The 13,454-nt window shown below is 38.5% G+C and overlaps 1 protein-coding gene across 5 annotated transcripts in view; it reads left to right on the top strand.

The window, feature by feature from the left end:
• SNCAIP (synuclein alpha interacting protein) overlaps window positions 1–13,454 on the top strand; it is a 164,221-nt gene that overhangs the window by 30,284 nt on the left and 120,483 nt on the right. The gene's annotated exons all lie outside the window — the stretch shown is intronic.

Raw genomic sequence — 13,454 nt, 5'->3', positions numbered from 1 at the left:
ATGAGAACTTCCATAAATTAGCTCTAGTAACCTTAGGATTTAAACTTAAATAGAGATTAGGTATTTATAAATTGATTCTAGCGATCATGAAGTAAGAGGGAAGATATATATTTTTAAATGCATTTTTTGGCTTGAAACCCCTCCCTTACTTTCAACCCCAGGGGCCTGCTCTACCATAAAAAGGACATATTTAAACATTAGAATCTCTAGTGCCAGAAATTTCCACTTTATGTCTTGGCTAACCAGTGAGGATAGTCAGCACCTTGTCTCTCTTAAAACTGACAGGGTACATTTTTAAAGTGTTGAAAGAGAAGTATACAGACTTTACAGGTTGAGCAGTCTCAGTTTCCTGGCCTCGATGAAGTTTTTGAAAATTAAGTTACTTTCAGTTGTCAGGATAACGCACTGTGGTCAGTAAATGAACTGGCTATTTAGTCATTGGCATTTTCTAGTTAACACATACAAATTGGTAGGGCATACTCTGAAATAACTTCCCTGGTAGCTCAAATGGTAAAGAATCTGCTTGCAATGCAGGAGACCCCGGTTTGGTCCTTGGGTCGGGAGGATCCCCTCGAGAAGGGAATGACAACCCACTTTAGTATTCTTGCCTGGAGAATTCCGTAGACAGAGGAGCCTGGCAGGCTACAGTCTGTGGTGTCACAAAGAGTCAGACATGACTAAGTGACTGACACTCCTCCAAGACTCTGAAATACAAAATCAACATTACTTATGGTTTTATGGTACCTTAATCCAAGGAACCATCTACTTCCCAGTACGCAATTTAGTGTATTAAGAAGGCGAACCATTTAAAGACTCAGATTTATTAATCTTTTGGATATTAGCCCAGCCCCAAGTTTTAAATGAAATCTGCCTAAGTGTGGGCAAATGCAAAGAACCTCCAGGTTTGTTTTGTTTTTTTTAGCACTTTAATTTGCAAAACTGTAGGACTGTCTATTCCTCTTGTCACTGTTTAGAACTTTGGTCTGTCTCGTACCTCCTCAGAAAAGCAATAAAACCCTTTGTCTCTTGGGGTTCTTTAGGAAACTGCATTGTTTGGGGAAAGGCTCTACCATTTTAAACCCATCTTTGGTATCTTGGTGTCATGACTTCCCTGGGGGCTCAGATGGTAAAGTGTCTGCCTACAATGTGGGAGGCCTGGGTTCGATCCCTGGGAAGTGGCAACCCACTCCAGTACTCTAGCATGGAAAATCCTGTGGACAGAGGAGCCTGGTAGGCTATGATCCATGAAGTCGCAAAGAGTCGGACACGACTGAATGACTAAACTTTGACTTTTCACTTTGGTATCTTGGAGATGCTGGATAGGAGTTACATGGTGTGTCATGGGAATAGCCAGCATACAAAATGAACAATACCCCATCCAAAATTTAGTTGTTTCTAAAATCCTTTGTCTCTCATAAATTCACTTCTTGATTATGTTGCAGAATCAAAAGTTAAAGAAGTATTAAATAAACTGTGAGAAAGTTTAGCAAATTTCAGTAAAATACGCTGTCTTCTAGCCACCTCTTTCTCTAGGAGAGTAGAACTTCCGTGGGTGGTGCTTCATGAGATATTTTGTATTTTAGCTACATTTGCCCATCAGCTGCATGTTCTCACAGCAGTCAGGATATTGATTGCTAGCCATCGATATTAATACACCCAGAGTGATAATTTTGTGGTTTCTCCTTTTCTCCTACCTCTCCTCTCCTGCTATCTTATTATCCAAGTCACTCAGTCTAAGGGTAAAGAAAACTGAGATGGGTGGGTTGGGGATGGAAGAATGGAACCAGAACTGCTCTGTGTCCCATCTTCCCAATGGGAGTTACTACTCATTGCTCAGGTAGTGTCCATAGGAAGGACAACTACATGTGTCCAGTGACCTCTGGCAAGCAACAAGCTGGCATCTCTCACAGTGACTCACATCACTGGGCATGGATTTGGGTGCTAAAGAGAAGGCAGGACCATTTCAGTCCATACGCGGCTAGTTGTATCCATAATGCTGTCAGTAATTACCAAAGCTTTATGGAGTGCCCAGTCAAGCGCAGGTACTCTAGTATCTGTCTAGTTACTTAATCCTCATGACAGGGGGACTTTGATGACCATTTTTCCCGATTGACAAATAAAAAAAAAAACTGGAGCTTATAGAGAGGCTAAGGAGCTTGCCATGGCCATTCTCCAGGTCAGTGGTGGTGAAAGGACTCAATCCTGGTCCCAAACCCATAGCTTTAAAAACAGCCTGTGTGCTCCCAACTGTGTTCTTCACTCAGCAATATGTATAATGCATCCCACAGTGTGAGATTCTTCATTTGTCCCTTTTTTTTCATGGTAACACTGTGATAAGCAGGCTGTGTTCTTTTTCCAGTGGCAGAATGTTTAAGATATATTGTTCGTATCTTAGAGATGTATAGGGGATTTTTTCAGTTGATATGTGAAGATCTATTTCTATATTTCCCTTAAGTAAGAAACTAAATAGAATGTCTTTTTTCTTCCTTTCCTCCTAACCTTGTGATTACACTTGCATTGGAAGAGATCCCATGGCAGATGGCATCTGAGAGTAGTTTTAACAAATATGTTCATTTTAAACATTGTATGGCCTTCGTATCAACCAAGTTTTCTAATGACACAATAAAAACAGAACATTTTAATGTTGAAACCTACTTATGTACTTAGCTGTCAAACTAAATGGACTGTAGCCCATGAGTCTCCTCTGTCCATGGGATTTCCCAGGCAAGAATGCTAGAGTGGGTTGCCATGCCCTCCTCTAGGGAATCTTCCTGACCAAGGGATCAAACCCACATCTCTTAGCTTTCCTGCATTGGCAGGTGAGTTCTTTACCTCTCACACTGCCTGGGAAGCCCTGCCAAACTAAATCAGCCAAATATTATTTTCTGCTAGCCTCTTATGTGGATAGCTCAGTGTCCACTTCTGGAGTTTAACCCTTGCCAGTCAAGTAGTTTTTTCATGTTCCCCCTTCATCTCACTATCCTCCTAGCAATCACTACAGTCTAGTCTTTTTACTCAAGCTGAAACTTACCATTATGTTAGGTACATTTCTTTAGTTCAATAATTTTCACTGGAGACTGTTGAAATTAGTGCAAGTTTTTAATTACTTTTTGAAAGAATAGATAGCTTTTATATGTAAGCAGTTACTTAAACTGAAATAATGAAACATTAGTAATTATATCTTTATTTTTGCTTTAATGAATCACTGAAACTGTTTTGTAAGTAAACTCTGCAGAGATACTCTTTAAAATGATATTGTTTGAAAATGTTTTTGGTTTTCTCTTAGGTGTAGGTATTGAGTATTTTGGAGAGGCCAAGCATGCTTCATCATATATGGCAAAGCCTTTCCTCCTTGGTTCTCCTGACATTTGGGGTCAGATCGCTCATTGTTGTGGGGGCTGTCTGTGTGCATTGGGGGATATCGAGCTGTATCTTTGGCCTTTACCAATCACATGTGAATATGTAACCTCCTCCTAGATGTGACAGTTAGAAATGTCCAGACATTGTCCCATGTCCTTTGGGGCAAAATCACCCCAGACCGAGCGCTGTTGCTCTGTGGTTCTCCTGCTGAGAAGTCTTAGTTAGAGAGGGATCAAAATATCAGCTCTGGTGATGACCAAGCTACAGAAGATAAGGTGGCTAAGGTCTAAGACCAGGATAGGTTTCTTTTTCTTTTCTTTTCAGACACCTTTACCCAAGTGTCATCTTACCAGGCCTTCTCTAGCCACTCTGTTAAAAACTAGCACAACCCTATGACTCTCAGCCTCACTTGCTCTATTTATCTTCCTTGCACCTATAAGCCTGTAGTTATATATTGCTTGTTGTTTTTTTTCCCCTGTCAAAATGTAAGCTATAATTACCTTCAAGGCTCATTTCAGAAAATTTTAAATTGCTTTTAAAAAAAAATTTTTTTTTAATGTATGTTACATGAATGCAGGAAATTTGTGTTTTATTTAGTCCTATAAGTGCAGCACACAGACCCATATGTGACACATAATTTGTAACCCATGAGAAATTGTTGACTGAATGAGTCAATTATTTAGAGACACTTTCTATAAAAAAATAGAGTGAGGATATTAAAGATCACTAATATAGCTGAAAATAAATTGAGAGAGTTGTTAATGGAAAAGAAGCACAACTTCAAGTATAATAAAATCTACCTAATGATTTTATAATTAATTGTTTCATAATTGAGATTTAGGTTTTTCCTTCATTTGATGGAATTAGTTGTACTAGAGTCCATTTTTCATGTCAACCAACAATGGCTTCAGATGAGAGAAAGCCTTGAGCTGTAAGGAAATGAGGAGAGAAAGTCCAGATGATGCATGAAGTCAGAAAACAGTTGGAAAATACCAACATTTCGTATACAAGCAACCATTGAAAAATGTGTCAATAAGCAAAAGCCTGTCATTAGACGGTTTCATTGGAAGTTACGGAAGAACGAATACAGCATTCCTTAAAATGCTTGTTTTGTAGTTTGAGAAGTAACAATTGAAGTTTGGAATTTAAAGGAAATAATTTATTTATTGAGTTTAAAATTCTTATTCTGTATTTTAAAATCTTTTCTTGCTTTATGCTTACTTTTTCAGTTCCCTATTTTTAACCAATTGCAAATGTTTTTAAGTACCACTGCACTCAGTCTTTTGAATTGAAGTAGTTGCCTTTAGTAGAAAATCTGAATTTCATCATAAGGATGGAACACAAAATCCTTGGCTTAAATATAAGGCTCAGAAATGAATGGGATAAAATGATGTCAGCTTAGCAAATGGTAAATATACACAGTCCACCAAATGTGCTTTTGTCTTGAAGAATTATGTACATGTGTACCAGGCACTGTGAAGACTGCAGCCCCTTCAGGCTGTATACTGAATGCCACTTGAAATTTTATATGACAGGAATAGCCAACCTGGTCATAGGCAGACACCAGAATTCACTAGCATTATCAACAAAAGGTCTGTGACAATTGATCTTTCAAAAGAAATGTTATTCTCAGATTTATTGCTGTTGGTTGATTAGGGTGCCCTCATGTGTTTCCTAATTATAGTACCTATTTAATTCTTTCAAAGTACCTATCATTTCTTCCTTTTAAACATAGGGTCAATATAATTAATGAAAATACTGGAATTTTTTTTCTCATACATGCTTCTTGAGATATATGTAAAGTCCTGAAGAGTCCAAGGCAGCTCTGGGTAGTGGATTGGGCCCTGTTTATCATGAATTAGTTACAGAAGTAGAAGAACCAAAGAAACAGTCGGTCCTATTCCTCTTGTTTGTTGCGGTTTGGAGGGGTGTTGGCTCACCTGGTCTTACGTAGTATGTGGGTGGTATGTCCTGGCCTGAGACCTTTCTCCAAGGCTCTCTGTCCAGTGTTATTCCCAACCTCCATTTGTGGTATAACATGGTCATATCTTATCCCTCATGGATTATAGCATAGCTCAACATCTGGAGCCAGAGGTTTTGGTTTTATAATGGAAATAGGATGAGTGGAGGTGACAGGAAACAAAGAGATTATAGAGTAGCCTTTCATTCCCTGAAATTCTGTCTGATAGTAGAACATTTTGGGAATGTGCTTGTGTGCGTGCTCAGTCGCTTCAGTCATGTCTGGCTCTGGGAACCCATGAACTATAGCCCCTCTGGCGGCTCTGTCCATGGGATTTTCCAGGTAAGAGTGCTGGAGTGGGTTGCCATGCCCTCCTCCAGGGGATCTTCCTGACCCAGGGATTGAACCCACGTTTCCTGTAGCTCCTGCATTGCAGGTGGATTCTTCACCAGAAAACCACTGGGAAAGCCCCATTTTAGGAATTTACTCAATCAATGGACATATTAAGTTTCCATTACATGCAAAACATCCTGATGTGTGATGTGGGGGATACAGAGATGAGTATGAATTGCTTTTTTTCCTGCCCTCCAGGAAAGCATGTCCTCTAATGATTTCCTTCCTTGAGGTGGTCTACTACAACCCATAGCTACAGGTCTTTCTGGAAGTGTTAGAGATTCAGGAAAATCATGCTCTTGTGACTTTTGCACATCCAACAGGATGGCTTACATGTATCATTTGGTAGCATTTTTGTACTTCTTTAGAATTCATCCTTGCAAGGACTTTCTTAAAACTTAAAAATGTATTTCATTTATCCCATGATTTGCTCTGTGTGGTTTTATATTTTCTAAGTACATTAGCATCACTAGAACATGTTAAAAGTAGAATTCCAGTGTTAAAGATGAGGGGATAGAGTTTGTCTCAAATAGCTGATGATGTTTCCAGAGTCAAAATAAAACTTCCTCTTTTCTCTTCATTCAAGTAGAAGGCAGTTTGACCAATGAACTCAACGTCTCTCTCCTGAAAAACATGGATTCATGGACTAATAGAGTTTTAAAGCTCTAAAATTATTGGAGGTAATTTCAGAGACAGCGAAATTAGTAGACACTGAAATACACATCTTCCTGCTAGTCACTGAGTAATAGGAATGTCACATTCTTATCTGCTTATCTGATAATTTCCTGGGGTTTAGGTGAATGAAAGTAGAGTTGATAAATGAGCTATTTGATCTATTTTTGGCATGTCCAATGCCTAAGCATAAAGCTGAGAAGTCAATTCTAAAATCTTTTAGTAGTCACAAAAAGTAATAATATTGACTGCTGAGATATATTATGAACTGTGGGGTTGTTAAGAGACACTAATGACATGGATATAATTATGGATACAATGAAAGCAGTTGTCAGTGGATTTTGTAGGGTTTCTTTTAAAATCACATTAACAAGATTACTGAATAATTAGAACACAGTTTGAGGCAAGCTTTGCAGGAATGATTCCCAGATGTGAGTGAGCTAATTTTTATCATTAGATTAAACTCAGTGTTTTAATGCAGCTGGAGCGAAAAACATATACTTCAGTAGGACTTACAAGAAGCCAGAGTTGTTTGACTTTCTTCATTTTACTCACAAATTATTTGAAAAGATAGACTGTGTTCTTTGTTATCCATAATATATTACAGCTTTCTGGAAGGTCTGTGTGAGTAGTGCTTTTCAAAGCTTGCTGGGATAAAGTGGTCATCACAGCATCTTTACCGCAAAGAACATCTGCTCACCAGCTCTGCTTTCTTTGGTTGTAGGAGTACTTTAGGGGATGATTTCTTTTTTGTCTCTTGACAGACTTCTGTGCTCGAGGCCCGACTGCAGAGATAACAATAGTGTGTGTGTGTGTTTGTGTGTGTGCACACAAGTATAGAGTATGCTAAAATCATAAGCCTGACCATATAAGAATTTGTTGTTTCTCTGTGTATCCTGAAAGTTCTTGGTTCTTTCACATATGTGTAGATATTCTCAATTTGAAAAAAAATACTGATTTTCATTTGTCTCCCTTCAGATTATGCTCTCAATTTCTAGAGATGTTTTACATTTTTAACTTAAATAACACATTCATCCTGGTACCTTGGAATGATGAGCATCGTATTCAAGCAGTTCTGTTTGTGTCTTACTTGTAGAATATTGTGAAAATAAATATCTAATGGTTTTTCATCTAAAATAGAACTGTGAAGTTTTTGTGGGAGAAAAAAGTTGAATTTGGCAAACGTTTATCCTGAATTTTCCTCTCATGCCATTGCTTATTAAAAACATAAAAATAAGTGCTTCCCTCCCTATTTCTCTTTTTCTCAGCCCTTGAATATTGAACATAATCAAACATATTATGAGCAAAGCGAACTACTTGTATTTTGTTTTTACCTCTTAAATTAATTTTCAATATGTAAAAAATACCACAAATATTGATTATATTTATATTTTTCTCAAATTTCTGGGATCCTCCCATTATTTCAGATTCGGAGGGACATATATCTTTCATTCAAAATATATTAATAGTTGATATACAAATGGGAAAATCTTAATTTTCCAAGCATTTTATATGTTCCTTAAATAAATGTGGTACATAGAAACAATATAAAGTTCATTATCTCATATTTGTTAGGACATCTTTGTTCCTTAAAGGGAAAAAAGATATATGAACCTGGCTTTCAGTTTCTGGAACATTAAGGTCTAGAGTATTACTGTTGTTCATTACCTTGATGTTCTTAAATAATGTTCTGATAATAAGAGCCTTCATTGTCTAAGCCCTCACAGTTTGGTTACAAGGTGAACTATCATAAGAAGAAAATATTTACTGATGAAGTGACTGGTTATAAAAGTAGCTTTCTAAAATCTCACTAAGCTGATGTTTTTATTAATCAGTTTTGGGCTGATTATAAAATGCTTACAACAATGTAACACACACAAAAAATGCAATGCTAAAAATATGATACACATGCAATCCATATAACAAATTGATTGCAAGAATTCATTAATTCTCGGACTTCCCTGGTAGCTCAGTGGTAGAGAATCCATCTGCCAGTGCAGAAGACACAGGTTTGATCCCTTAACTGGTAAGATCCCACATGCCTTGGAGCAACTAAGCCTGTGCACCACAACTACTGAGCCTATACTCTGGAGCTGGGAAGCCACACCAACTGAGCCCACATGCCCTAACTACTGAAACCCCATTGCCCTGGAGCCCATGCTCTGCAACAAGAGAAGCCACTGCAATGAGAAGCGCAAGCACCACAGCTGGAGGGTAGCCCCTGCTCGCCACAACTAGAGAAAAGCCCGTGCAGCAGCAAAGATCCAGTACAGTCAAAAATAAATAAATAAATAAAATTATATATATAAAAAAAGAATTCATTAATTCAAAACAATTGATGTTGGAAAACTGCCTGAATCATATATAAATCCATTGATAAATGAGGATCCAGCAGAGTGAGACCAATGAACAATTAAAAATGAGAGAACAAAAATGGATGAGGACATAAGTAGATGCTTCATATGAAAATTATTTTAGAATCAAAGGGCAAGAGGAACCCCTGGGAAAATTGATGACATCTTTGAGTATTCTTTGAAATAATAGCTCTGGTTTAGGCTGAACTGTAGTGTAATTTTGTCAGGAAAGAAAAATTATGTCTACTTGCTTCAATCTTTACTCCAGTTCATTGCTGCAGTTATAGCTTAAAATTTTCCTTATGATATAATTTTAATGAATTTATTTAAGATAATAACCCAGCACTATGTTTTTCACTATTTCAATGAAAAGGTGGCTTAGCCTTTTCCTGTTACCAATTTTTCTCTGATAATGAAAGCCTCGTGATAAAGCCACCTGGACTATTTATCACCAGATGGACTCTGAATTATCCATCACCAATAATTATGAATAGAATGTGCCTCAGTTGTTTGCTTCATTGAAAGCCTAAAGTATTTATTTGTTTCATCTCAAAATAGTTATTTAGCACAGTAATTCTCAACTCTTGTCAGGCTTTAAAATGACTTGCTCCCAGGCTGCACTCCAAGAACAGCTAAATCAGAATCTGAGGGTTGGAGCTTGAGAAAAACTTTTTTTGTTTGTTTTTAAGACTTCCTATGAGATTCTAGTGAGTACCACTAATAGTACATCAAAAGGTATTAACTTCCAATGATTCACTTTGCAGAATCAAAAAAATGAATATGGCTGTTTTCTTTCTACTAGCACTGTTTTAATGTATTAAAAAAAGTTCTTAAGTTTTCCCTTACATAAGTCAAATTTGAAAAAGTGATGGTAACCTGTTAGGTCTTTATTGACAAGAAAGAGAGGATTCTTAACCATAATAACTCATTTCTGCATTTTGAACTATCTATTTCTTTAATTTTTTTTCTGCTGTTAATTAATCCAAACACTCTCTTCCAACAACACAAAAGAAGACTCTACACATGGATATCACCAGATGGTCAACACCAAAATCAGATTGATTATATTCTTTGCAGCCAAAGATGGAAAAGCTCTATACAGTCAGCAAAAACAAGACTGGGAGCTGACTGTGGCTCAGACCATGAACTCCTTATTGCCAAATTCAGACTGAAATTGAAGAAAGTGGGGAAAACCACTAGACCATTCAGGTATGACCTAAATCAAATCCCTTATGATTATACAGTGGAAGTGAGAAATAGATTTAATGGACTAGATCTGATAGAGTGCCTGAGGAACTATGGACGGAGGTTCATGACATTGTACGGAAGACAGGGATCAGGACGATCCCCACGGAAAAGAAATGCAAAAAAGCAAAATGGCTGTCTGTGGAGGCCTTACAAATAGCTTTGAAAAGAAGAGAAGCGAAAAGCAAAGGAGAAAAGGAAAGATATAAGTATCTGAATGCAGAGTTCCAAAGAATAGCAAGGAAAGATAAGAAAGCCTTCCTCAGCGATCAATGCAAAGAAATAGAGGAAAACAACAGAATGGGAAAGACTAGAGATCTCTTCAAGAAAATTAGAGATACCAAGGGAACATTTCATGCAAAGATGGGCTTGATAAAGGACAGAAATGGTATGGACCTAACAGAAGCAGAAGATATTAAGAAGAGGTGGCAAGAATACACAGAAGAACTGTACAAAAAACAGCTTCATGATCCAGATAATCACTGTGGTGTGATCACTGACCTAGAGCCAGACATCCTGGAATGTGAAGTCAAGTGGGCCTTAGAAAGCATCACTATGAACAAACCTAGTGGAGGTGATGGAATTCCAGTTGAGCTATTCCAAATCCTGAAAGATGATGCTGTGAAAGTGCTGCACTCAATATGCCAGCAAATTTGGAAAACTCAGCAGTGGCCACGGGACTGGAAAAGGTCAGTTTTCATTCCAATCCCAAAGAAAGACAATGCCAAAGAATGCTCAAACTACCGCACAATTGCACTCATCTCACATGCTAGTAAAGTAATGCTCAAAATTCTCCAAGCCAGGCTTTAGCAATACTCCTGATGTTCAAGCTGGTTTTAGAAAAGGCAGAGGAACCAGAGATCAAATTGCCAACATCCGCTGGGTCATGGAAAAAGCAAGAGAGTTCCAGAAAAACATCTATTTCTGCTTTATTGACTATGCCAAAGCCTTTGACTGTGTGGATCACAATAAACTGTGGAAAATTCTGAAAGAGATGGGAATACCAGACCACCTGACCGGCCTCTTGAGAAACCTATATGCAGGTCAGGAAGTAACAGTTAGAACTGGACATGGAACAACAGACTGGTTCCAATTAGGAAAAGGAGTACCTCAAGGCTATATATTGTCACCCTGCTTATTTAACTTATATGCAGAGTACATCATGAGAAATGCTGGACTGGAAGAAACACAAGCTGGAATCAAGATTGACAGGAGAAATATCAATAACCTCAGATATGCAGATGACACCACCCTTATGGCAGAAAGTGAAGAGGAACTAAAAAGCTTCTTGATGAAAGTGAAAGAGGAGAGTGGAAAAGTTGGCTTAAAGCTCAACATTCAGAAAACGAAGATCATGGCATCTGTTCCCATCACTTCATGGGAAATAGATGGGGAAATAGTGGAAACAATGTCAGACTTTATTTTTCTGGGCTCCAAAATCACTGCAGATGGTGACTGCAGCCATGAAATTAAAAGACGCTTACTCCTTGGAAGAAAAGTTATGACCAACCTAGATAGCATATTGAAAAGCAGAGACAATACTTTGCCAACAAAGTACCGTCTAGTCAAGGCTATGGTTTTTCCAGTGGTCATGTATGGATGTGAGAGTTGGATTGTGAAGAAATCTGAGTGGTGAAGAATTGATGCTTTTGAACTGTGGTGTTGGAGAAGACTCTTGAAAGACTTTGGACTGGCAGGAGATCCAACCAGTCCATCCTAAAGGAGATCAGTCCTGGGAGTTCAATGGAAGGACTGATGCTAAAGCTGAAACTCCAGTACTTTGGCCACTTCATGTGAAGAGTTGACTCATTGGAAAAGACCCTGATGCTGGGAGGGATTGGGGGCAGGAGGAGAAGGGGACGACAGAGGATGAGATGGCTGGATAGCATCACCGACTTGATGGGCATGAATTTGAGTGAACTCCGGGAGTTGGTGATGACAGGGAGGCCTGGCGTGCTGTGATTCAAGGGGTCACAAAGAGTCAGACATGTCTGAGTGACTGAACTGACTAAATTACTCTCTAAAGAAAACATCACAGTGCTACTTGTGTTCCTGAGAGGTTGAGGATCTGGGAGGCAGGACCTCTTCAGACTTGTCACACTTCACTTTCTCTATTCTTTTCTGCATCCTACTGTAGACACATAAGTGTACCTTCAGGAGACCCTGGTTCAATTCCTGGGTTGAGAAGATCTGCTAGAGAAGGGATAGGCTACCAATTCCAATATTCTTGGGCTTCCCTGTGGCTCAGCTGGTAAAGAATTTGCCTGCAATGCGGGAGACCTGGGTTCGATCCCTGGGTTGGGAAGATCCCCTGGAGAAGGTAAAGGCTACCCACTCTAGTATTCTGGCCTGGAGAATTCTGTGGACTGTAGAGTCCATGGGGTTGCAAAGAGTTGAATACAACTGAGCGACTATCACTTTCGCATATTCCCTAAATCTGTGGTGGTGCCTCATTGAGCTGAAATACTTCTGATGGACCTGCCTTGCCTGTGACCATCCTGTTTGTCTGTCTACCCGTCTTGCCGCCTCCCATCCTCGCCAGCCTGTAGACTGCCTCGGAACTTCCACACCCTTCTGCTCCCCCATCAGCTGAATGGTCTTTAGAAAGAGCCACTATACTGTATTTCTCCCCACGTGAATAGTTCAGTTTTCTCCTATTAGATACACACTCAGTAAGTTCTTAAGTTAGGAAGTTATGGAAAAGGATCTAATGGCAGGGAGAATCTCAGTATTTCATTCAGCTGTAATAAAAGTTTATTCTGTACAGATTTATTTCAAGAATTGCATCTTCTTGATCATGGCACATTTCTACATTTGGAATAAGTTAAGCACAGCAGTATCTGAATTCAGGAGTCCATCTCACCTGTAAGACTTGTAAATGCATAAATGGGTTTGCTGATTTTTATGTTTTAGTAGAAAGGAATATGACAAATAATTTTGTAAGTTCCCATTAAAAATAGAAGATTTCTTCTTTTATTATAATTCAGTTTCTCAGAATTAGTTTCAGCTTATATAATTTTTAATTGGGATGACATGATTTTTAACATGAGTGTTTTATTTCAGTATACTCTAAATAGATATTACAGTTGAGATTTCTGCATTTCTTTTGTCCACAAAGAATAATGCCTCACAAGATGTTTACAGTTAAAAGAGTTTTGCTTGAATCATTGTTCATTACTAGAAAAGTCTCAGAAATCACCTTTCTATACTTTAGCTCAGACTGACTCACAGCTCATCCCTGACCAACTTTAATTGCAAATGTTTGGGGGCTAAAACCGTGTTATTTTAGTTTTTTTGTGCTTATGTATGCAACAAAGCCCAGGGATCATGGAAAGTGTATGATGGGGTGGTCACGAGATGGATGTCCAAACCAGAGTCAGGGTGCTTCCTGGCAAAGCCAAACAAAAAGGTGGGTCCCAGATAAGAAGGTGAGATGAAAAGAAGGAAGATGAGATAACAGTGTTCACAAG

This window comes from Bos indicus, chromosome 7, assembly GCF_029378745.1.
Source record: "Bos indicus isolate NIAB-ARS_2022 breed Sahiwal x Tharparkar chromosome 7, NIAB-ARS_B.indTharparkar_mat_pri_1.0, whole genome shotgun sequence".
NCBI classification, from domain to species: Eukaryota; Metazoa; Chordata; class Mammalia; order Artiodactyla; family Bovidae; genus Bos; species Bos indicus.
The sequence above is the reverse complement of the archived record's forward strand: the minus strand, read 5'-3'. Positions and strand labels throughout refer to the sequence as shown.